The sequence below is a fragment of the Falco punctatus genome (assembly GCF_963210335.1).
Source record: "Falco punctatus genome assembly, chromosome: 12".
NCBI lineage: Eukaryota > Metazoa > Chordata > Aves > Falconiformes > Falconidae > Falco > Falco punctatus.
This window is the reverse complement of record NC_137592.1, coordinates 18,811,271-18,836,556: the sequence shown is the minus strand read 5'-3', so window position 1 is coordinate 18,836,556 and position 25,286 is coordinate 18,811,271. Positions and strand designations below refer to the sequence as shown.

Genomic DNA, 25,286 nt, shown 5'->3' with positions numbered 1-25,286 from the left:
GCTATAGTCAGCAGTGAACTCAAACTTATTTCTGACATGAATATTAGTGCAGAGGGATGAAAACTAGTTCAACATCAGCCTTAAATAAAGGAACATGACTAAACAGGAATACATTCTTCTTAGCAACCAGTTGTCTGTCCTACAGAAAGCAGAACATGCTAATATATGTAACTGTAAAGACAGACTCCAAAATATTTAAGTTTGTGAGCAGAGGTGTTGACAGTTAAATTGAACTTCTGGCAGGCATTTCCAGCTTGTGCGGGAGCAAACAGCAACTCTTCAGCTTTCAAAACATTTACCAAAGATAATAATTACAAAGCCACATAGTTTCAGAATGACTTTCATTTGTCAGGACGGTTAACAGCAGCAAGGAGCAAAGCCAAGAGAAAAGCCAAATGCTAGCAGGAGAACACTGACACATCGCTTGATGCGAAGTTGAGCCTTGTGGTGTGACAGGAGAGCCCCGGACCCGCCAGCCAGTCCTGGCAGGTCCTGCTGAATCTGTTACGGTTCTCTGACCTGGGGAGGCACCAGGCTGCGCTGGGGATGTACCAAGGAGTGTGGTACAGCCCTGGGGCAGGATTTCCAGGCTGGCAGTGTCTCTTTCTTCCTTCATGCCTTTCCAAGTCTGAGTGGGTATGGGTGGGACTGCATCAATGCCCCAGCCAACAGTCTCAGAACACGTGCTTCACAGTGCCGGGGAAAAGCGGAGAGAGGAAGGAGGCATCTGGGAGCAAACAACGGGGGTAACCACCCCTGTGGAAAGGGAAGTGTCTGGGATATGATGCTCTTCTGCTTGATGGGATCAGGATGTGGATCACTCAGTAGGTTTGTTTTACCACTTGCCCTGGCACCCAGCACCAATGTTCCTCTCCTGCCGCCTTCCCTCCTGCTCCCTCTTGCCATTCCTTTGGCCTTTTTTCTTCTATTCTGTTGGCAACCAGCTATCCACAACCAGCAGACCTCTTAACTGGGCTTTTATCTAGTTCTCACTATAGCCACTGGAGCTTGCTGAATTTAATGCAGGATCAACAAGCCACCTCGCTCTGCAGGCATACTTGTCAAAGCTGAACTTACAGTACCAGCCCCGGGCTATGCAAATTCAGGATGCTGCTTAGTTCATCAGTGTTTTGCAAAGAGCTATCTCTCATCACCTCTATTAATTCCTGTGTAAAATAAACATTGTAGTTAAATGGGGCAGGAGGTGGGTGGACTGATTCGGGTTAAGTAATACCTATCGACCTCAACTGGTTTCAGATGTTTCAGATACAATTTAGATTGCTTGTTGAGTTTCATTTCTGCGTTTTGCTTTCTAACTCAGCTAACCCAGAGTAGTGTTGGTGCTCTTCTGCTTTCTGTCTTGCAACAGATCTAGATGTAGCAAAACACACTGCAGAAGTGTCTAGGAGACAGAAACAGGAGAGAGAGAAATTTTGTGAGTGAATCTGTTCATATTCATTTTCTGTCCTGATTATGCAGATTAAGGATGTTTCAATAAGCCTGTATTATTTGCAGTGCAGAAAGAAGACAGCCAGGATGCAGACCCCCCTGAGCTCTGTCTATCCACATACAAACACAGGCTACCCACAAAATGTTACTCTTGGGAGCAACTCACAGCTATAGCAGCTGCCACCAACTGCAGTAGCTGCTCAGCTAGGGAGACTATCACGAGACTGAACATTATAATAGCAAAGGATATCATACACTTGTTGCCTAACATGCAGCTCAGAAAAGAGAACGTAAAAATCTAGTCTTGCAGCCAAGTCACTGACTCTCTCCAGTGCATCTTAGCAGACACAGTGTGAGGACAAAAGTCCCAACAGATACTCCAGTCTGATGCTCCCCATGTGGATGAGCTGCAAGCAGAGATCTCTGGGCATTGGCGAAGTGTAGCAGATTGCACAACATACCACAGCCTGGCCATGATTTGGCAATATCAGCAGAAGGGCGTTGAGGTGTTACCACAGTACTTCCCTTTACACACTTCAGTAAGTTAAAAGGAACATTAAACAATCCACTCTCCATACTGTTAATCCTTTCTAATACTTCTGGAAGTGAATATGGATAGACGATACCAGTGTCATGCTGGAGTGAGGCAGAAACTCTTCTGGTAACTGCCTGTCCTTACCAAAAAAAAAAGTTCTGCTTGCAGAGAGGACCTGGCTTCAGAACAAGTACAAAGAAAGTTGGAAACTTGGTTCGTGGAACAGATGTTAAGAAACATAAGGCAATTACAGGTCCTTTAACTCAGCCTTTTTGTGTTGAAAGCATTGTGGCATCTACAGAATTATTTATTATGGACTTCTGTGGGTGCAATGCAGTACACGCTGCTGCTGCTGCATCTCCTGTGAAATGCCGTCGTAAGTGCATGTAGGCAGAGAGACCAACGCATCAGATATGGTCAGATCAACAATCCTAGGGTAGTTCCTAAATCTGAGACATTTTCTAAGATCTTGCGATTCAGGAGTCCTGTGTTTCTACAGGATTTCATAGATCTCATTTTATCCACAGAAGGCCAGAGTTATGAGCAGTCAAACCTGTAATGTCTTTAGGAAAGAAGAAGAAAAAGAGGAAATCCCATTTCTCTTCCAATCGTGATTCCTGGACATGTACCAAGGCCCTTGATGTCAAAGGTGATGCTGATAGTGTTGAAAATTTTCTGCAAAAGCAACCGTTCAATTGTGATGGGGACTTGAGGAGATCATCTGTCCTATAAGACAGATCTGTCCTTTCAGACTCATTATATTGTTTGTGGCAGAAGAGTAGGTAACAGTCATGAGCATCCTTGGCCCATATTGGCAAAATGAGAATTTTTGTGCAGCCTGTCATTGGCCAGATGAGTCTGGACCAAAGCCCAAAGAGACTGGCTGAAAACCTGGAGCACTTTTAGGAGTTTACCGTGTTTAAGCATTACTTTAGTTTCACTTTGTGCAGACCTTTTGCAAATGGAGGGAAGCATATCTGCACAAAAATATGGGGATGCAGGCTCTGCACACCTAAAAGTCTATGCTTGGCACAGCATGGAAAAGATACATTTTTAGATACTGTACTCAGTCAGTCACATCTTCCATGTATTCATATCGTTTCTATCTGTTCCCACAGTGACCGCTCACCCTCCTTAACTAACCTCACCCAGCTCTTGTCTTTGGGGCTAATCCCACCGTCTTCACTCACCCAGACAGCAATAACCCAGCACTGCGTGACCAGCCATCTCCCAGCCTCACTCATAGGGACCCTGTGGCTTTCTCTCTAGCACTAGGAAATAACAGGGTTTAGGGCAGGCAAGTGACCATCCAGGCAGCTTCCACGCAGACAGTGTCCAGGGAGCCACATCCCCCTCTGTACACGTGCTGGGAGGACCAACTTCAGAAGTGCTCCACAGGGCACATTCAAGCTGGATCTGAGCTTCCTTTCACGGGTTTGTTGTCTGCGTGACTGATGTGCCTAGTATCAAGGCAGCTTTGGAGCCGCCCTTAGCACACAGTGGGGATCCACCCTCTGGGCTTGGTGATCCTTCTCTTCTAATTATTTCTAGAGAATTACACAGATGAAGTATACAGACATGATTAGACTTACCATGGATTTAAGGGGCACTTGTGTGGTGCATGGTGCAGAGTAAACTTTAGCTGTGGGAAACCACATTCTGCTCAAGATATGTGCAGCAGGAACGGATCCTTTCCTTGTAGGGATCTAAAAATACCCTCTGTCGCTATAATCTATGTGTGTAAACCCTCTGCATATGGCATTGGAGGACTGTATATATGGAAGGCTCAGGACTAGGGTTGCCAAGGTCATATGGATGACCTATGAGTTCTATTTGTTGTTCCACATCACTGTAACAAGGCATTAAAAGTGTTTTGCCCCTTCCTCTCTTTCCTTTGCTCCCTTAATTCTTACATCATCCTGCTGTCTCCATACATGAAGGCTGGAATAGTTTTTCTTTTCAACTTCATATCATGATGACATCAGGACTGGGACTCCACAGGCTCGCACTGAAATAATTGATGCCATTTGCATTTCACATTCTAACAGCTTCATAACAAGATCTCTGTAGACTTGCACTGAAATTGTTTTCCCACTGAAGTCTTACAACACAGCAGCAATATAATGACATCTTAATGGGATCCCTATAGACTTGCCATGAAATTGTCAAGAGAAAATAGTGGTGATGTTAACTGAATTGGGAGCCAACATTGTTAAAATCAAATGTGAAAAATAATTGCTCTGTGAGAAGAATTGCACAAATTTAGGTGCTGATCCTGCAAAGATATACACATGTGAGTAGTTTTGCTCATAGAAGGAATCCCCTTGAAACCTACTTCTCCAGGGAACAAAGCTGGGACCTAGAAGAAACCAATTCATTTTATCTTCTGCCTTCACATACAAAATGGCTAACCCAAAGGCAACAGTCAAAGACTGTGCTGTAACTGCGACATTTCCTATGCACGTCTGCGCAGATGCTAGGGAGAAATTACCTGGAAAGCTTGGCACTTGACATCATGCATCCTCTAACTGTACATAAATACAGTAACAGTTGCTTAGCTGGTAAAGCCCTTGGGTAAACCCATATTCATAATGAAATTGCTAGGAATTGTGTCACTGACTGTAGCAGAACTAGGTTGCCATTCCCAGTATCACCTTCCTGCAGATCCCAAAAGCTCAAACACACACCTGCTTTGGAGACTAAACTTACAGAGAGGAAGACTGTTCTTTTTAATCCTTGTGTTTTCTGAGACATAAGAATGTGTTTGAGTGAAAGTTTTCTCTTTTGTTTCTGGTATGATGAGAGAGAGAAAATAGCTTTAAAAATGAACCTTGCAATTCTCACATCATCATGTGAGTGTCAGACTTTGGAGTTCAGTTATTTCAAATTTCAAGAGACTGCTGGAGTGGGCGATGTCACCTGACTGTGGAAAACAGGGTGAATGTTCTGACCTTACTCCCTTGCCTATAGCGCTGTATGTAAGAATTACACTAACATCTACTGACAGTTTTTTAGTTGGTCACACAACAGTCAGAGCAGAGCCAAAAATAATCCCACCTGATCAGAAGAACCAAAACCTGTTACATCCAACATCCTGAGTTCTGTCCAGAAGTAAAGTGGTTTTTATTGGGGCTGTTTCTGAGAACACTTCCTCATAAGCAGAGCTGCATGTCAGGAGGAGGTAAGAAGATCGATACAGAAAACAAACCATTAGCAATGATAAATTATTCCCTTTCTCTCAAGAGAAGCCTGGAGTCATTGATCTGTCATGGAAACCATGCAGACTTGCCCCTCAGATGAACAAAAGGCTGAACAACAGAGTCCTGATAGGTGGCCTGATAACTCAGGAGATTAGTGCAGGGCTGCTGGGGGAGCTCCGGGCCAGGGGTTCAACCTGCCTTCATGGAAATCAGGTCAGAACCTTCACCATCAACTTCAGCAGAAGCAGGAGACATTTTTAGGTCAGGCAAAACCAAAACTAGGAACTGAGTTAGTAGGGAAAGAATATAGAGAGAACAAAACAGAAAAAACATTATGTCTGGGTTTGAATTCACACTTCATCTGCATCTCAAATATTGCATGCATTTCTGGCATTTATTCATATTAAAAAAAAAGGATGTCATTTATCCAAAAAAATGTAAGAGAGATGGTAGAAGGCCGACGTGAAGTAGGAAACGGCTTCCATTTAAGGAGAAATTGAAGACTCTTAGTTTGCATTAAGGACTGTAAAAGGATGGAAGGCATAAAGCAGGTGAAAAGTGTATATTTAGCCATTATTTCTAACATCACAGGGACATGGAGTCATCCAATGAAAATAATTGCCAAATATAAAACCAAGTGAAGGAAGCCCTTTTTTTTCACACAACATATAACTAAACTGTGGAGCTCATTGATGCGGGATAAGATACATGGCAGAACCCCAAAGGAAGTCTGAAAAAGATCGTATGCCCTCATGGAGGACAGGTCCAGTGGCAGGTTTTAAAAATTACAATCTGGATGCAACACTGAGCTCACAAATCTCCTTATCCAGGGGTGGGTAGATGTGCAAGGGAGAAGAGCAACCTGTACCTGCTTTAACTCCTACGCTATCAAGGCTTCATTGGACTTCACTGTTGTGGGACTTAAATAGATGCACTTGGCTGTGGTGGGGCTGAGTGCAGCTGATCTCAGGTCTTACGGAGTGTTGTGTGAAATAACTCAGCAGTGTCTCAGCTCTGGACAAGTTGTTTCCTTGTCAAACCACTGCTCCAACCAGCACCTCTGCGCCTGTCAGTTCTACCTGAATAGTGAGGACTTCAGAAAGCAGAAAGCCTGACTGATATCAGGCTCCCACATATGGACTCTACAGATGTTCTGAGAGCACCCTGATGTGGCAGAGAGATGCTCCCTACGACGTTTGCTCTGTGACCAAAGCAAGAGTTTCAAGCAGAAGGTTTATCAGTCCATTACTCTTTCCCAGTCACTATGTTCCTCACAGACTAGACATTCAAGTGCACGGTGCCAGCACTTACCTAATGGATTCTGAACTGTCATTTTAATTTTTAGAAATCGTATCATATTATTTAGAAAAAACTATTTGGCTTTTGGCTTTGCTTTACAGCTAGGAACAAAACCAGACAGTGAAGCCAGCCGTGGCTCCCCTCAGACCGCTCCTGAAATGCCTGAAAAGATGAGCACATCCGACCAGCTCAGCTGTGCTGGAAGTCCTGGCCAAAGAGATCTATTTGTTATAGGGTGTGATTGTCAAGTTACTTATTTCAGTGGCTCTGCTGCTGCAGTGCAGAAATCCTGGGTGGTCCTCGAGGCCATCATGAGTGCTCTGCACCTGGGGCTGCAGAAAATATTAAGAAGTAAAGCGTACACATGGCTGGCTTGATGGACTGTGACCAGTTGGTCCAAAGTTGTGGGAACCACCGAGCAAGCTGTAATCCTTAAGGGGCCAGAGTCTATTCTCATGTATTCAGAGAGAGACCCATAATTATTTCAGCTGAAACCAGATCAGGCACCAGAGCTGGACAAGGGACAAAACATTAAGTTGTTTCATTTCATTCTGACCTCTTTTTATGGCAATAACTGCTAAAAGGAAAACAAATGTTCGCAGGGATCTGCTTTGTTCTGCCTTTACATGTGGAGCACACAAGGGGCCTTTTCATGCAGAAAAATGCATAAATCACTGCCCTAGTTTTACTTATGGGAATGCAGCATTTTCATATTAGAGAAATACAGCCAGTAACGAGATGCACAGACATCCGACAAAGAAGAGTAGGGATTTCAGGGGGAAAAAAAAAAAAGAGAGAGAGAGAGACAATTTAGATATTAGCCAAAATGAAGCAGGAACCTCATGAGGAAATGTGATTACAGGAATTATGCAAAGAAAGCATTTCATGTAAATATACAGGGCCAGATTCTCAGCAGCTATAAGCAGACATAGCTTTACTCATTCACTTCAGAGAGAATACTACAAGAAGTCAGTTCTGTGAGCATCTTGGGATCCTTTAATTACCGGCAGCTTCTTTGCCTCCCTCCTTTTTTTGTGCTAGTTTTACTGTCATGGAAATATACTCAATAGAAAAGTAATTTTTTGATTGTTTTTTACAGGGTCAGTTTCAGTTGGATCAGTGAACAATTAGACATGCTGGGTGATGCAAAAACACTAATGCTGATGCAGGGAGGTAGGTGAAACACCTGGAAGGGTGGAACCCATAGCTAAGCTGATAATATAAGAACCTTCCCATGTTTACTAGCTGGAGATACAGTGCTATGGATATAGCCCTTAGAGCAAGAAAAGAGCCATGGTAAAAGATCAAACCAAATGATCTTAAGGTACAATTAAAGTAGCATGATAATGTCACATCATTTCTGTATCATCCCAATTAAGAAAACCAGACATTTGCTTCTGAGCAGGCATCAGCTGTGTCAGACATTGTAGGCCTGCAGTGAACGACAGCAGGACAAATCTTCATGTATATGATATTTATTTCAAATACTTTGAAAGTTTTGTTATAGTTGAACAAAACATAAAATTTATTTCAATAGAATTAAGCTGTGCTTATTTTAAAGTGGGATTAGATATTTTTTCAGAATCAGTTAGTAAAATACCAGTACTTTAGAAAGAACAATGTAATAAATTTTCAATAAAAAATTGTTTTAAAAATATTATAAAATGTGATTAGATAGTGAGAAAGTATATATAATGTGAAGCTGTAGAAAAAATGGCTTTAAAACCAGCTCATGTTTCACCGAACAGTTGCTAGAAGCGCTAGAGTTGCTAGAGATGGCTCCAGCTCCACTAATCAATGACGCTAAAAAGCGTTCATTTCTGACAGATTCCACCCACTATGGCTGTTTCATAGCACTTTCTTGTCTACAGTCTGTAACCTTTGAGTATTTCTTGTAAATCTTTAAGGAAGGAATTATAGTATTGGTTCACATTCGTAGCTCATCTGAATGGTTCAGCCCAGAGCTATGATAAGATTGCTTAAAAACTACCGTGTAACAGAGCTGCAATGCTGACAGCTTAACAGAGGTTTTATAAATAAGCATGTCACAAAATAATCTTATGTCTTTTTTTCACAGTATGTTGTTTTCCCACACTAAGGCTCATGCAGCACATAAGGTATAAAAATAAGAGAGAATCATTCTCAAAAAAGGGTGGCAGATTTTGTCATATGTGGTAAACTGCTTATAAGAGTCAAATTCTGATATGGAAATTTTCATCACAGAAACTGATCGGGAAAACTCTCTAGGGGCATTTGTGCACGCCCTTGCTCCAAAGGGCTAAGCATCTCGGTGCTGCCCATTCTACACCTTCTTACTAGTTGATGGCAAGTCTGAGTTGCAATATGTTATGTGCTCATATACTACACAGTTAAGACTCATGAGATAATTACATCAGACAGTCATGGTTTGCCCTTGCCAAAGACCTGAAGTGGTGCTTTGATGACTTCCCTTAGGCAGGCTGTAACCCTTATTTCCTCAAGTGAGAGAACCTACTCACTGTGTCTATTCTGTAAACATTTTGACTGGTCCTTCAGTGCACTAGCTCTCCCAGATGCAGAAAAACATCCCAAATGAAAAAATGTGTGTAAATAGTGTGTACAGATATCCTCTGGGGAAGGGTACAAAGGGAGCTCTCCAGATTCCCCCAGAAGGCTCTGATACAAATGTGGCAAGGGAGCAGAGCAGTGCAGACTCACCTCCCGGTAGTTTATTTTGTTGTGTTGTGCAAAAAAGCCAGTGTATGAAAACATAGATGACATCCTTGCCCATGCCACTGGACCTCTGAGCTGCATAGCTATGGGGGCTATGTATGCTTTGCATGTCAGCTATGCAGTCCCACAAATATCTTGCAGACCATATTGCTCCCAAGACCTAACTTTGTATCCGTATAGTTGCTCTATGGACACAGGTGCCTTTAAATTCTTTCTGCCCAGTGTCTACCACACTTAACATCTCCAAAAGGCCTTGGAGGTGACCAGACCAATCTCCCTTGGGTGCACAGGGCCAAGCCATGCTGCAAATTAGGCCATGCTTAACTATTCCTTAGAAGAGAATGTCTATTACTTTCAAGAGAAAGGAGTGAAGTTTCACATGGGCTGCTCATAAATCCTACCTGCTACTGAGAATAATCTGTGTAGATGGGCTGCTTATCTGATCAGAATCCTGTCTGAACAGGGTGGCTGTTGTGTAAGGAAAGTGAGGAAGATGGCCATGGTCTGGCCTCAATTATGTTGGAAGAGGGTCATATGTGACTGCAAAGAATTGACTAGAAAATCCTGTAGCCTAAGTGAGCCCTAAAATAAAGCAAACATATTGCATTGCACATGCACAGAGGAGGAGAGGAAATCACTGCTATATAAAGGATGATTTGCATTCAGATTTGATCACTATTCCAGCTAGGATGTGGCATCCCACCTCATAATGGCAGTCCTGAAGATTTAAAATAAGTTTACCATCAAATAATAAACCAAAGCTTTAATGCAAACCTGTATTTGATACAAATTACTCATGCTGTGGTAGTTTAAACATGCATCCTCCTTTATATGGGCTTGATCAAAACTGGCAGGCAAAAATACAAAGAGCATCATCAACTAAACTCTATGGGTGGAGAGGAATGTATGGAACATAAACAAGAAGTAGCAGTATGTCAGAAATTCTTGCCATCCATTGTTTAGCGATGGTTGATGTGTCGTTCAGATGGACACTTTGTCCATGAAGTGATCCTATAATCAGATTCACACAGGAAATGCATCATTTTCAGGCATCACGTGTCTGCTCTCCCTCAGGATAAAGCACACTGGGAAAGTATGGTTTAAATAATGATGGATGTCACTTGCTGAAACTAAATCTTGCTCTTTGCAGCCTTCTCCATTCCTAGGAAAGGAAAATCAATGCATGTGCCACAGGCAGGTACCTCAGTGAGACAAATGCTGCAATTTTAATGCAATCTACAGGAATGTTTACTCACCATAACTATAGCCCAGTTTGGTTAGAAGCTGCAGCTCAGTTTTTTTCTTGCAGTTGGGATGCAGATCCTGTACCTGGTGGGATGGAGAGGAGTTGTCATCTGGACAATTGGACACATTCACAGTTGTAGTAGAGGTAAATCACTGTTGTCCAACAGATGCTGGGGGGCTCTGACTCTCTAGGGACACTCGCTCAGGCATCTTGTGCAGTAAAAAGTAGCACCCATGCATTTTCCTGACTAGGGGAGTGAGTGCTGTAGACTTTAGTACATGGAAGGTGGCTGTGCACAGATATGCATATTTGTATGTTTATATTTGTCTATATGCATACACATATGTTTTCCTATTAGGAAAACAACCAACTGCTTTAATAAATTGCTTTCAATCTGAGATCATAATCACTCTTGCATGCATATGTGCACACACACAAAGGATGGAGACAACCAGATCTCTAAATAGAAACGTACACATTCTGGCCATTTTTGGCTTTGCTTTTCTCTCCAAGCCTCCCAGGCAAATGGCAGGAAGGCTCTGACTCCTTCCAAGTGAGCCTCCTGAGGCTTGTTTGCCTGAGTTCAGGCCTCTCACAGGGAGCATGCTGAGCTGAGCTACCTAAAAATCTGCCCTGCATCCTTTTTGGCGTCCGCGCTGGGTATGTGAGCAAGATTATGTTACCTTCTTGAGGTAGGCTTAAGAGTTATGTCATGTATTTAAGGGATATCAATAGTGCATGTGAAGTGTGCGCACTCCTGGAAGCAAAAAGATTGCATTGTGACATGAAAAGTGATAGGAAGCACCAGCCTCAGGTTTCCTTAGCCCCAGTGAGCAGTTTAACAAGGCTTCATGATGCATGTCACCTCTCCTGCCATGCCCGTAGGACATGCTGCATGTCTTTATTCCTTGTGCATACTATACTGCCTCATCTGTAATTATAAATATATGTTTAGTGTCACTTCAAAGCCTGCCCTTGACAGGGGTGTTCCCTTTTCAGGGATTTTGAATCTCTGACATTCCTTCTTCAGAAACTCCAGAGCAGGGTGTGATAGCCTCCTGCTGACAGTTACCTTTGTTCAAAGGGACTGCCAGAGAAAACCCATTGCAATGCAGAGGGAAAATTGACTTTCCTGTCACCCATTGGACATGCATTGGCTTCTATAGCAAGAGGCTATTTTCTATGCCTGGCTGTTTTTTTTTTACCTGGAAGGTATTTAATGGTGGGTAAAGAAAATGGATTTGCAAGACATGAAGAGGTTAGCAGTAGTGTAGACTTTCCATCAGATAAGTCTGAAGAACAAAAAAAGCTCCTCCTGGCCGTGCTTGTTCATTGCATATATTTTATACAGTCCAGCCGTGGAAGCTGGAACTTGGTTAACCCAGTTACTCCTTTTGTGGCATTTTCCCGCAAACTGGCCATTATTTTTAGAAGTATCCATCTGTCAGTTTATTACATTTTTATATTAGAGTACCACCTAGAGGTCCCAAATGGGATCAGGCCTCTGCATAGTAGGTATAGCATGCAGTTGTCTTCTTGGGAGATAAAGTGTGCAACATGAGTAGGTAAGAGAAAAGGATTGTTAACCCTATTTTATACATTTAATAACTGTCTCCAATTTATAAATTTTGCATACAGTAAGATGCATACAGTCAGACAAGGAATACAGACCTGCCAGGTCTGTCATTTTTGGGTAGGACTATACTGCTTTTAAAGGTAGCCCATCGCCCTACATAGATTCCACCAGGAATCTACTGGATTTCTCTGTCTGGCAGCCATCAGGAACTCCCAGACAAAAAGGCTGTTGCGCAGATCAGCACATCTCAGACACATCCAGTTACTTCCTTTGCACTGGCCAAGAGGTATAGAAATAAGAGACAGAGCCAGGACATGAACAAAATCTGCTGAGTGTTAATCACAAGGCTCTCCTGCCACCTTACTGTTCATTGGTCATAGTCACCTGAAAATGAGAAAAACTTTGTCTGGCAAACTTTCATCTTCTTTGTGAGGGGCTCATATTTCTGAAAGACTTTTCATCATGTAGGATTTATGAAGATGTTTCTGAGAGGGTGAATTTCCAGACCTTTAACCCTTGACCTAAAGAAAGTGTTTTCATAGACCTCCTATGAAAATCCCGCAGTGTAATGTCACTGAAGATGGCAGTACTACAAACTGAATTCATGGCAAATTTGGGCCATGATTTAGAATTACTATAGGGAGCTAGAATCCATACACAATTTGAAGTATCTTTACTCAAACAGGTTGAGTATTATCCTCCAAGAAGGCATCAAGGCAGTAGCTGATTCTAATGGAGGTAAACTAATCCAATAGGTTTGTACAAGTGACCAGATCCAAATCACCCAATTTAGGTACAGCAGTGTTGCACCACTATCAAAACTAGCCGGCTTCACTACCCCATACCAGAGTAACTTCAATAAGTAGTTCTCATGCCTAGCCCTGGCACAGCCACCAATCCCCCACAAGGTTGCAACAGTTCATCTACTGTTTGTGCTGTCCTCTTCAGGCCAGCCCACACTGCTTCTCACCTCTGCTGCATCTGGATTCTCTCTTCTTTGGCTTCTCATCCAGCCCCTTCTTCTCCTGGGAACCTCTCCTACAGCCAGGGTACTCTCCTCCTCTGCTTCTTCCAGGTCTCTCTTCATACAGTCCCTCTCTTCCATACCCCTTAGAGCTATTTAACTACTTTGCAGGAACCAGCCACAGCTGCACATTATCTGTCAGCCAAACCACCGCCCCTGAAGCCAGCCCACAGCTGTATATTATCAATGTTAATTAACCTGCCTTCATTCCCCTACACTTCCTCTACAGAGCAGCTTGAAACTACAAACCACTTTAGCTCCAAGAAGATGACCAGTACATCTAAATGAGTCAGGTAGACAAATGCGCAGTTAATAGAGGGAGGTAGGAGTCTCTGAATGGCAATCCAGAAAGCTGGTGTTTTGTGTGGGAACTGTCAAAAGCCAAATTACAAAATGTGCTAGGTGCATGGGGGCAGAATATCTGAAAACTCTTCCTGCCTCAGGACATCAGATGTTTTCGTTCACCTTGGAATTAGAATGCTTTGTTGAGATTATAGGTGAAGAGGGATATCAGCACCAAAAAAAAAAGGGCAGAGAAAATGTTAGATCTTAGTGTTAGGGCCTGTGCACAGAAATCCAAACATCCCCAGGACATTACCAAGTTGAAGAGCTGTGACTACATCCCAGAACCTACCTCCAGTCCATCAGGTGTTCATACCAATGCCACATTCCTGCGGAAGGCCGGCTGGCTGCATGGCTGGGAATGCAAAGTCACAAAGCCAGGAAGGATGGAAAGAGCAAGGGCAATCCTGCACTAAAGACAGAATGCTCCACTGTGAGGGCAGAGCCCTCGCCTGCCCTTCACTCCTGCCTGTCCCTTCCTTTCTTGCCCTTTTTCTGCTCGGTTAGCCTATACAGAGCCTGACAGTGTGCTTGGATGCACAGCACAGAGGTGCCCTGGGGGTCTAGCGGTGCTGAAAAGCAGGCAACCTGGGCATTCTTCTGGAACTTAAATACATCCCTGAGCTAGGTTGTCAGGGTCTAGTTCAAATAATCTAGACTTACATTTTTAAAATTAGTCAGAGTAACCTAAGTATTTATATTGCAGCAGGGTTTAGCTGTCCTGTGCCTTAGGTTTTCTGAACTCTCTCGGCTCCATGTCACTGTCTATAGGGTTGTCACCTGATACCTTCATCTTGGATTTAGATTGCCATTGAGTTACAAAGCTCATCTCATTTCCTGGTCAAGTGCTTCACTAATTAATGTGTGATGTAATGCAGGCATCAGCTCTAAAGACTCATCATCCCAATTTTAATGAAGGTATAAAACTGTCAGCCACATGATGGAAGGAAAAACATCGAGTACTGAAAGGGAGACAGCAAATATTTACTTCAGCCTGTACCTCTGTGTTTCAGGCTTTGACATTGTGCAGGACAAAACGTGTCTTGGAGACATTAATTCTGCAGGAAAATATGATCTTTCTTTTGCTCTTATGACAAGAGAGGTCCGAGACTTTGCAGTCCAGCATCCTGTGTTTGCATCAGTTGGGACTGCAACGTTTCTGAGGCTTCATGTTATGACACTTGTCTTACCTGCTCCTGTCTGAATCTAGAAAGGACTGTTGATGCTCAGCTCTTCTGCTACCAGATGCTTACACACCTAGCCCTCCTGAACTGTGTCTTGGTCAATGGACTTTGTTGTCTGGGGTTTTTTTTGTTTTGTTTTTTGTAAATGTGGAGGGGATTTTGTGACCTGGGATCTACTAAATTGGTTACATTTAATCTCATTTCTGTATGTCTGCTAATAAGGTGTTCAATTTTTAGATACTTTTGATCAGCCCTTATCCATCTGTTAAGGATGCTAAGTCAAACTTTGAGCAAGAAGAGGAAATCTCTCCCTTCCATTATTGCACATCAGGTATTTGGGACCATCTTCTAACACTGACTATATTGTCATATATTTAAGAAATGTTGCATGCCTACATGAGCACTCTTCCCTCTGGACTAGGGTGAGCTCAGAGTGCATGGGGTGAGGAGGGCAGGGAGTGCCAACATGAGAGATGGGAAAGGACAACAGAACCTCCATGCTGGACTCAACTCTGATCTCATAAGATCGATGCAAAACTTCAGTGAGTTTTGTTGTTAGAAAGTCGTTTTTCTAAAAAGAGTGCAGGGGAACTCACTGCTACAGTGAAATCTCATAGGACCCTGACAATTTAAGCTTTAAAAAAGAGCTACGAACCAAGAAAATTAGATGTTACAATTGACTTTTTGTTGGAAATGAGGCTGATCCTGAAGAAAGCAATCCCTTAAAGTTTCCAATGGCCCAGCACCACAGATCCTGTATTTTGAGGTATTTATCTTTAATAAAAGAAGCATGGTGCTAGATACTCCTCACCTTTGTGGGTCTGGATCTAAGGTCCTAAGACCGCTGGATATCTGGGCTACTGGGCACTCAGCTCTATTCAAATTGCCTGCAAGAGCAAACTCCAGTGGCTGGCTTCATGCCATGGTACCTGTCCCAGTGGAGGCTAAATACTGTGTTGTATGACTGACCTACATATCACTACAGAAGAGAAATGTTCCCTGCTACAGTTTCTGCCAAGTGCTATAGAGCTCTGATTGGACAGATAAATGATGGCAAATGCACTCCTAATAAAGCCAATGCCATTAAGTTAGAAAATGGGTCTGCTGTCATGTACGAGTGGTGGCAGAAGCATTTCTAGCTTAACAAGGTCTGACAAGACCTCCACAACATGCTCGAATGAAATCAATGTCAACACCTAATCAGTTAAGCAGGTAATGGATTATTTAAAAAAAATTTAAGCCATAGTTGCGTTAGCTCATTTGAAAGAAGGCACATGTGACTCCTACAGATCATGTAAAATATTTTAACAGTTGTCACATTTACCAGGTTGAAGGAGAAGCTGCTTTAACCTGAAGAGCTGAGATGTGTACGGTAGCATGGAGGCAGAATGTAGGGCACGTCGTGAATCTATGGACAAAAGAATTCGCAAGCTTTATCAGTCACTGCCTGGGTTTGCATAACAGGTCGGCTCAATGAAATATACATGAACAGCATCTGTTTCTGCTTCTAAGACCACACTGTACAATGTGAACCATCACCCACTGGATAAGGCTGGGTGATAGGATGAGAATCCCACACTTTAATAAGCAGCAGAGAGTATTTGCTGTCGTTGCCAGGAAGCCAGTGAAAGAGGCTGGAAGGAGCGTGGACAAATGGCCTGAACCAAAGTTTTCTTAGACTCTTCTGAGTAAACTAGAGAAGCTAGAGCCATAGCTAGCAGTCTCAGATAGGGACTGGGTAGCGCTCTAGCTCTTATATGCATACATGGTTACTAAAATGGGGTAGAATAAATCCCTCGCCTTGGGGTCTAGTCACCGCCTGGCCCATGGGGATGAGGTAGGTGTTTGCAGAGTGCTGACGCCGGGGGTTCATACACCTCTCTCTGCAGCACCTGCAGTGGGTCAGTGGCCAGGGCAGTGGGCTGGGTGGAGGAGTCTGGTGCAGCACGCCCATTGCCGTGTTCCTAAGGGTAAAAGCGCTTTAGGAGACAGCTCAGGGAGTCACCACCCAGCCCTACCAGAGTTGCTGACCCTTCTCACCTGAGAGAATCGGCTGCATCCTGCACTGAACTGTGTTGGGTTCCTGACCACCCCTTCCCTCCCTGCCCCAAGGCTGCACAATGGTTTCTGTCCCCCTGCATCCCCCCCCCCTGCTCTTGCCAGGACAGGCTCCCCTCTCTGCTGGACCCCCACACCCACGGGGCCAGCTTTGCCTTCACACTGGCTTGGATGCCGAGTGGCTCCACTGAAGCCGATTCAGCCCACAGGCGAAAACAGAGCGGGGCCCTTTCATCTGTTTATTTTTGCTTCTCACCGCAGCTGCCACAGCCCACAGGAGACATGACACGCCGCACGCGTGGCACCCAGCGAGCCCACGGGAGACATGACACGCCACACGTGTGGCACCCAGCCAGCCCATGGGAGGCATGACACGCCACACACGTGGCGCCCAGCTGGTGGCCTCGTGAGGCCAGCAGCCTTGTGACACCTGTAGCTGCCCCTGCCCCGGGGAGGCCAGGTGCTTTGGAGGGAATGCCCTCACTGCCCTCACTGCCTTCCAGTGGCAGGCGTCGGGAAGTATCGCTCTGTGGTAAAAGATGGTCTTATTAACAGACCCGTCGAATGGGAAGTGCAAAGTTCTTCTTCTTTAAAATACCGCTAACAATTAAAGCCCAGCCATCCGTCTCTAAAAGTCAGAAACTCCTATTAGCAGATCAGTGCCTCTAACGGCGCTTGGGCACGCATCAGGAATACCGCCCGTTCTCCCGCGGCCGCTGACAGCGCCACACGCCCGCCGCTGCCACCCCCGCGGCCAGGCCGCCCGGCTGCCGCCCGCGGCCCGCGGGAGCGCACCCGCCGCCGCCGCCGCCGCCGCGCCAGCAGGTGGCGCCACGGCCTCAGCCTGGGCCGGCGGCCGCGCCCCCGCCCGCAGGTGCCGCCGCTCGCTGCCCGCGCTGCCGGGGCGCCCCGGGGGCTGCGGCGGCACCGACGGGGGGGGCTGCCGGGCAGCGCGGGGCGGGGGAGGTGCGGCGGTGTGGGTGGCAGCGTGACGTCCGGGGGAGCGGGGAGGGAGGGAGCTGGCTTGGCGGGAGCGGGTGGGTGGTGGACGAATACTTGCACCGTGCGCTTTGCGTGCATCTTCGCGGCCACCCAGTGCCGTGTGCCGCGTGCGGCGAGGGCAGGTGCCGGAGGAGCCGCAGAGGAAGCGGAGCGCCCTGGCGTGGGGGCCCTGCGGCCCGGGCAGCGTGGCGGGACGCCGGGCAGCTGCCCTCGAACCAAAGCGGCGCCTGGCAGCCGCGGGGGGGGCAGCCGCGGGCGGGGGGGCAGCAGCAGGCAGGGTGCCCAGCCCGGCAGTGTGTCACCGGGGGCGGGCAGGGACCCTGCTGCGAGCGAGCGGGCTGGGAGCAGCGCTGCAGCAGCGGGTTTCGAGGCTAGAATGGATTTGCGGGCCAATGGCCCCTGTTGGGGCGCTCGGAGAGGTGGAGGACGGGGCCCGACCCGAGTGTGAGGTGGCAGGGTCCCCTCAGCGTGGTGCGGGGCTGCCACACAGGGCCGAATAGGAGGGGCACCTCAGGGGGCATCAGCTGGCCTGGCCTCTGCCCATGGCAGCTGGGAGGGATCTTATCATGGAAGCTGAAGAAATGAAATTGTGTTTGGGTAGATGATGCATTTGGTGCCCCTGCCAGTGGCAGGAGGGTCGGAATGATCACTAGGGTCCCTTCCAACCCAAACCACTCCATCATTCTGTAATTCTGTGATGGAGAGTGAAGAAGGGATTAATTGGTGCTAGAGAAGAGATGAGTTCTTGGTACAAGTGAAGTCCATTTTGTTGTAGTATGTTGGTCAGAGTCCATGTCATCTCTGTAACACACCAGTTAAACCCAATAGAAGATTTGGTTTATTTTGCTTTTGCTGCCTAGATTTCATAAACCTGGAGCTCCATCCATCCAGATCCTCTGCAAGCACCCTGCCTACCATCAGCACTTCTCCCTTCTTTCTAACCTGTGATTTCTGGTTACTCCAGATGGAGCAGGTCTTCGAAGCAAGGAGAAGGGTACCTCCCCTCAGACCTCACACATTATGCTCAGAGCTGTCCAAACTGCCATGCCAATCATTTTGTGCTGACCACCTCATGCTTCTCAGGTGGTGCTGCCTGTACTTCTAAAGCTGGTGTTTGCAGTCAAGAGAGGATCAGGCGAGTCCTGCTCTGCCCACAGTCTTCGCCCTCTTTATGTCATGTGGCTAAATGGGGAACACTTCACTTATGTTACCAATCCAGAACCTTCAGGAGCTCCACTCTTTCTCAAGAAGGTTGCCCACTTCACTCCTGTAAAATGATTACTGGAGAGCTTCTCCTAGCCTACTCTAAACTGGGTGTTAAAGAGCTGCTTCATTTTGTAACCAGCACATTAAGAGGTAAACCACCAATGTTGTGAGGAACAGGGTGAGATCCTCACCACAACAGAAGAAAAATATTTAATGCAGATCTCAAATATTTTTTCCCTTCTTTCCACAGGAAGTTGACCTTTCCTGATTAGATGATTTTGTATTTTCAGATAGAAAATTGTTAGTGTGAATTCCTCTTAGTTTTGGCCACAACTGGAGTTTTCCAGCTCTAGGTTGCTTTGCTGACTGTATGCAACCTGCCATGGATGTGTACCGAACCTTACCTTTGGCTAGAAGCTCCAAGGGTCTTCTCCCTGATAGAACATCATTCATGTGAGGAGAAAATGCTGAAATCCTCTAGGGAAAACAGCCACCAGGAGCGGTCCTGTGGCACACTATTTCATTCAGTCAACAGGCTGCTCCTTGCTTGGGTTCAAATTGCTCCAAAGGAGGAGGAAAAAAAAAAAAAAAGGTAGCTGGGAGTGCACCAGATTAATTATCCCATGTGAGAACATTCCCTGACTGCCATCATCCTTCCTGGCCACTCCTCACACCTGGGGCTAGAAGTCAGTCTTATTTTATACCACATGTACAATAAACTCAGGGAAGCATTGGACCTATTTACATGTGCAAACTGATTGCGACAGGGCTGTCAAGAAAGAATCTTGACATGGAAAATTAATCATTCATTTTCCTATGTAATCACAAAACTGGATGATGAAAGAGGTACAGTAACTATACATGTATTTTATTAGATTGTTTCATAGTGAAATCTTACCTGGAAATTAATTTGAAATTCCTGAGAGCATGCATGAAGTTGGAAAGGTGCCTGAACAGCTCCAAATAACCCATCAATTTTAATGGTAGTGTATCAAATCAAGAAAGGAGTATTTAGTGAGAGCAGTATTGTATTTGGCATCATCTTTGACATCTTCATTAACGACCAGTGGGAATACAATACATATTACAGGCACTTTAAAATGACACTGGGTTAGGGAATGTTGCTGAACTGAGAATGAATCCAGAGAGATTAGAATGTGGGTAGAAATGAACAGTATGAGATTTGTTTGAGAAACATACAAAGATATCTATGAAAAATAATTAATAGATAGTAAAAATCGACAAGCTAGTGAATGCCAGGGTGCATATGCCCCTTCATTACGTTGCTGTACCCGTCCAAGGTGTGGTAAATGATCTGCATATTTGTGTATGTCAGAGTTGAGTTACAGTAGCTCTCATTTGATCCCACTCCGCTGCCATGTAATGTTAAATTCATGACAGTATTATTTGAACAGTAGGGGCAAACTGGAGGAACTTCAAGGAAGATCAACAAGAAGCAACCTGAGGTTTAACAGAAACGAGATAGGTATGTATATATAAAATACTGCATAAAATATAAGATTTATTTAAGGGGATTTATCCTTTGGCAGAGACAAATCAAGATGTGTGTCTTTTCCCTTGTAAAGACAGAAAACTGTAAAATATTATCCCATCCACATAAAACAGATACCTAGACCATTTTCAAGGCAGTGCCAACACTACTTACAATCCAATCTCTGGACACTATTTTTCCTATAGCTCTTTATACCTTACCCTTATGGGTGCTACCCGTCTAATTTTGGAGGTGGACTGTTCCACCCCTGATGACACTGAAAAGGTATGGCGTAAGCTTATGACAGGGGACTTTTAATCTGTAAATTCCATACTATAAAATGAAAATGGCAAAACAGTATTTCCCTTGAGCCCATATTTATTTACAGGGGGGGAATAAGTCTACCAGTAGATAAAAGGAAATGAGCACTTTTGAGAGATCATGTACATCACCTGTGATATTTTGGTATCACAGAACCAGTAATTGACTTACTGATAGCATTTTGCCAGCAAATCTCTGCCATGACCACCATTTCCTTGGCAACATGGCTGGCAGTTCTGGGAGAACAGGCTCTCATGGAAAGCTTCCCACACACTACATTATGTCCTATCAGACCACAAAACCAACACTATTACTGTACTGTGAGAGAATGCTGATGGCAGTGAAAGGTAAAATACAGGTTTGTGGCTTTGCAGTGTGAGAAAACAGATCTGTTTAATCAATGGCAGCGTTCTTTAAGGGTCACAGGCAACACCAGCCTTGATGGAGGAGGCTACACTTCACAGCTAACAGAGGCTAGACTCAGTTCAGGACACTATAAAATGTGTTGGTGACACTTCCACATGTCTTTCTCAGATGGTCAGGAAATTTATAAAGCCCTTTTTCTTGAGAGTTTTGATCTACAAATTAATCTTAAAAGGAGTTTGAGTTAATATTGGGTTATCAATAGTTTGGACTTCCAGGCTTGTTAGCCAGTTCCCTGTCCCAGATTGCTCAGCTGTAAAACACTTCGGTTGGTTTTGCTTATAAGTGCTTGTAGACGTACCAGTATCCTGAAGCATACAGGTCACACTGGGTGCTCCTCACGCTAGTGTTCACTCTGTAATGGATAGTCAAATTAGCACACATCTGTTGTGATGAGTTGGTTATGGGATCCCAGTAATACATTGTCCCTCTTTTATTTTTTTTTTTTTAAAAAAAGCATTCTCATTTAGATCTTCAGATTTGCTTAAAAACCCCACTGCATTGGCAAGTCCACCATTTCAGCACAATCACAGATAAACAGCAGCATTGCCTTCCGCTGTCTATTTCAATTGAACAAAAATTATTTGTTTGTAAATGATAGAAGCAAATTGATTCAATAAATATCAAATGTCAGTGATCTGCTTGTATGCAAAGCAGCAATTTTATTTTTGGCTTAGTGTAACCAGAAACTAGATACAGTTGCCATAAATTTAAAAGGCAAAATTAATTGCTATTATGCCATAAATAAATGCTGGGTTATTTAACAACTCTGTCTAGCTTCTGTCCTCACTGCTCCTGCACCAGCCTCCCTCAGCCAGTACTGCTGCACCAGCTAGAGATGACAGCACTGATGGTTTACACCTGAGCAGAAAGCATTGGGACCAGCAACCACAGGTTTCCAAGTCCATATTTAGGAAATACACATAAATATTGCACAAGCTTTTCCAGCCTACCCAGGAGTTGCCACAGCATTCTCAAAACTAGCTGGCTGCAACAAGGCTTTTACCATCACGTACCAGGGTAACTGCAATAAGTAGTTAGCACACCTTGCCCCAGCACAGCCACCAATTCTCCACAAGGTTTCAAAGGTTCATCTACTGTCCATGCTGTTTCTTCATCCTCTTCAGGCCAGTCCACCCTGCTTCTTGCCTCTGCTGCATCCTTCTCCTTGTCTCTCCTACATCCAGGGCACTCTCTCTCCTCCCTCTGCTTCTTCCCAGTCTCTCTTCATTAACTCCTCCTCATCCATACCCCTTACAGCTATTTAACTACTTTGCAGGAACCAGCCACAGCTGCACCTTATCCACATCAGCCAACCCACCACCCCTGAAGCAAGCCCACAAGGAGTCACCATTATTTACTCCTTGGAGAACAGGGGGTTGCAAGAAATGACAGAACATTAATTACACAAATGTCTCGGCGCACAGGAACACAGGCAGGTTTCACAGATGAAATGTCAGTGAGCGCTGGTGGCAGCGGGTCCATGCACTGGCATAGGATGGATAAAACCCAGCCAACCCATTTGCACCTCAGTGCTGCCCCATCTCAGCTTCACACTGGGGGCTGCCCGCTGCGGTGCTGCTGCTCTGCCCATGCCTTGGGTCTGCCCCGCTGATGGCTGGGTCACTAACTGTGCTGCAGCACTGCCTCGCTGACACCATTTCATTCTGCATGACATAACAGAACAGGCCTTGGCGATTCCTTTATAATGCCACAGATAGACATAAACAGATGCTCCAAACAGATGTAATCAAACACAGATGTGATCTGAAGATTCCCAGGCGGGCTCTGGGGTCCAGCCAAACTACACGTAGTGCAGACTGACAGCAAGCTGGAACTGTACTAAGGGGCTCACCTTTCCACCCTGCTGGTGCTGGCTGAGCAGTGAGCTAGGTATGGCAGATAGACGTGTACCAGCTGCCGGGGCCCACCCGGGGGCAGCCAGGCTGCAGGATGGGCCCCCCCATGCAGTGCTTGTCCCTGCCCCATGCTGGCTGCAGGGCTGCAGGCACTGTTGTCCTTGGAGGATCTTTCTTGGTCACAGACAGCTGTGTTCTTCACCAGAATCTACCCAAACAGCCTGCTCTTCCACAGAGACCATGTTCACCGAGATGGTGGCCCTTTCCTTCTGGTGGGTGGTGAGCGACAAGGGGTGGGTGAGTTTTCCGTAACTAGCAGAGTGGGCAGTAAAGCCAGTCCTGCTAATATAATACCACTCATCTCGGGGCACGTTCATTGAAGGTGAGGCTGAGGAGATTGTGGAGCAAAGAAAGTAGGGGAGTTAGTGCCAGAAATGAAGGGTGAGGACAGTGGGTCTTTCTTTCCATGTCATCTCTGTGTCTGGTGCTGCCGTTGGGTTTCCATTGATTCCCTGGGTCTCCTTTTCCAGAATCTCCTGGTTCTCTGTCCCACAAAAGGAGACATATTTGCTGGAGGATTATGGGAAAGACAGGTCAGAAAGTGAACAGCAACGAAAAGAAGAATGGTTTTACGGGAAGAGCAGTGCCATCCAGAGCAAGTCCCAAACTGGAGGTGTGTGCTTGGTGGGGGCAGGGAGAGCTGGACTCATTTCAAGGAAATTTTGACTAAAGAATTTCCTCGTGTAAGGTTCTAGAATATGGGGGTGGAAAGAAAATCTTCAATATGTAGTTATCTAAGCAAATGCAATGTGCATTTCTATGAGAGAGAAGTAATCACTTCTTAAATTGACTCATGCTATGGGCTTGATCCAAAGTCCATGGAAAAACTCTGACTGACTTCACGGATCCTTGGGGTGTAGGTGGGAACTTTGCCACTGTCTTCAAAAAGAACAGGGCCAGACTTTTGCTCTTGGCTGAAAAAAAAATCCAAGGAAAGACACAAATCCTTTTCAAATGTGTTAGAATTTATTATTTGAATTTCTGTAGCTATAATGTTGTTAATAACATTAAACACCCACGAATCTATGTTTTAAAGCTTATTGTACCTAAATAGAAAATGTACACATATCTGCTTACATGTTTGTTGTAAAAAAGTCACCTAATAGAAAAAAATAATCACATAAAGATTGTGTATAGATTGAAAGCAACATGTTAAAGAGCACCTTTGAGTACTTTAGAGTTAAGATGAACTGTTTTCTGGTTGGTGCAGATGAACATTTTGCTTTTCAGAATAGCTATTTTATTTAGCTTTTCTTACAGAAGTGATCTGGGTGACAGCAGCTATGATTTCAACAGACAGGGCAGGTAGGGTTTTTTTCAAAAGCTTATATGAAGCATATTTCAAAATCAATATGAAAAATATTAATAGGGAACATTAAATACCCATTTGTTGAAAATACCCATATTGACTGCAGAAAAAAAGAAGATAATTTTAACAACATTTCTATGTAAAAACATTGTAAGACACTGAAATTGTTGAAAAGTTTTGGAGCGGTCTTTTGAGATGGAGGAGTCTTTTTAATTTTGACATATTTAAATTTCTATTAATATACTATATATACAGTCGTATTTTTAGAAAGAGCATGAAATTGTGTTCACAGTGATGTGAACAAAGAAAAAAATCCATTGAGATTCACAACAGTTTATGAGACATTTCGACGTCCCGTTTCTTTAATTTTATTTAGATGTCCCATCTCTATAAATAGGTAACACCAAACTAAACCGATTTTGACCCGAGCTGCCCTTGTCACCAGCGCTGTCCTTGGGAAGTACTGACTTTCACCCACCCCAGATTCATCTAGGGATGATTTGAGCGTGTGGTTTGCGTTCAGGAATGCCCTGTAAATATAAACAACTATTACGATGGGAGCACATCTAACGACAAAAACGCGCCAACGCTGCGCTGACGCCGCTCGCCCTCGCATTACATTCCTCATACAGGCGATGCTGCCCAGCCCGGCGGCCGTCCTGCCGCGCTGCCCCCTCATCCTTGCTCCCAGCAACTCCCCCCACCCCCCGCAGAGGAGAACCCCACCCCCCACCCCCCTGAGCCCGCTGCAGAGACGCCCTGCGATGGTGCCTCACCGTCGGGTAACACGAAACGCCGGGAAACGTGAGAGCAAACCCACCTCTCCCCCTGAAACTCCTGCTCCTCCGAGCTGAGAAGGGGATGATATTTTTTTTGGGGGGTGGGGGTGTGAACCCCCAGCCCACGCCGCTGCGGGACGGAGAAGGGCAGCTCCGCCGGGGCGGCGAGGGGAGGCGGGGGGCAGCGTGTGCCGCCGGCCCGGCCCCGCC

General features: G+C 45.1%; 1 long non-coding RNA gene across 1 annotated transcript in view; it reads left to right on the top strand.

Moving 5' to 3' along the window:
- Positions 1–9,419: 9,419 nt before the first annotated feature.
- LOC308072044 overlaps positions 9,420–25,286 on the top strand; it is a 24,376-nt gene continuing 8,509 nt past the window's right edge. The window contains exon 1 of the long non-coding RNA XR_013931475.1: positions 9,420–25,101. This is a non-coding gene — a long non-coding RNA (uncharacterized lncRNA). The remainder of the gene's footprint in view (positions 25,102–25,286) is intronic.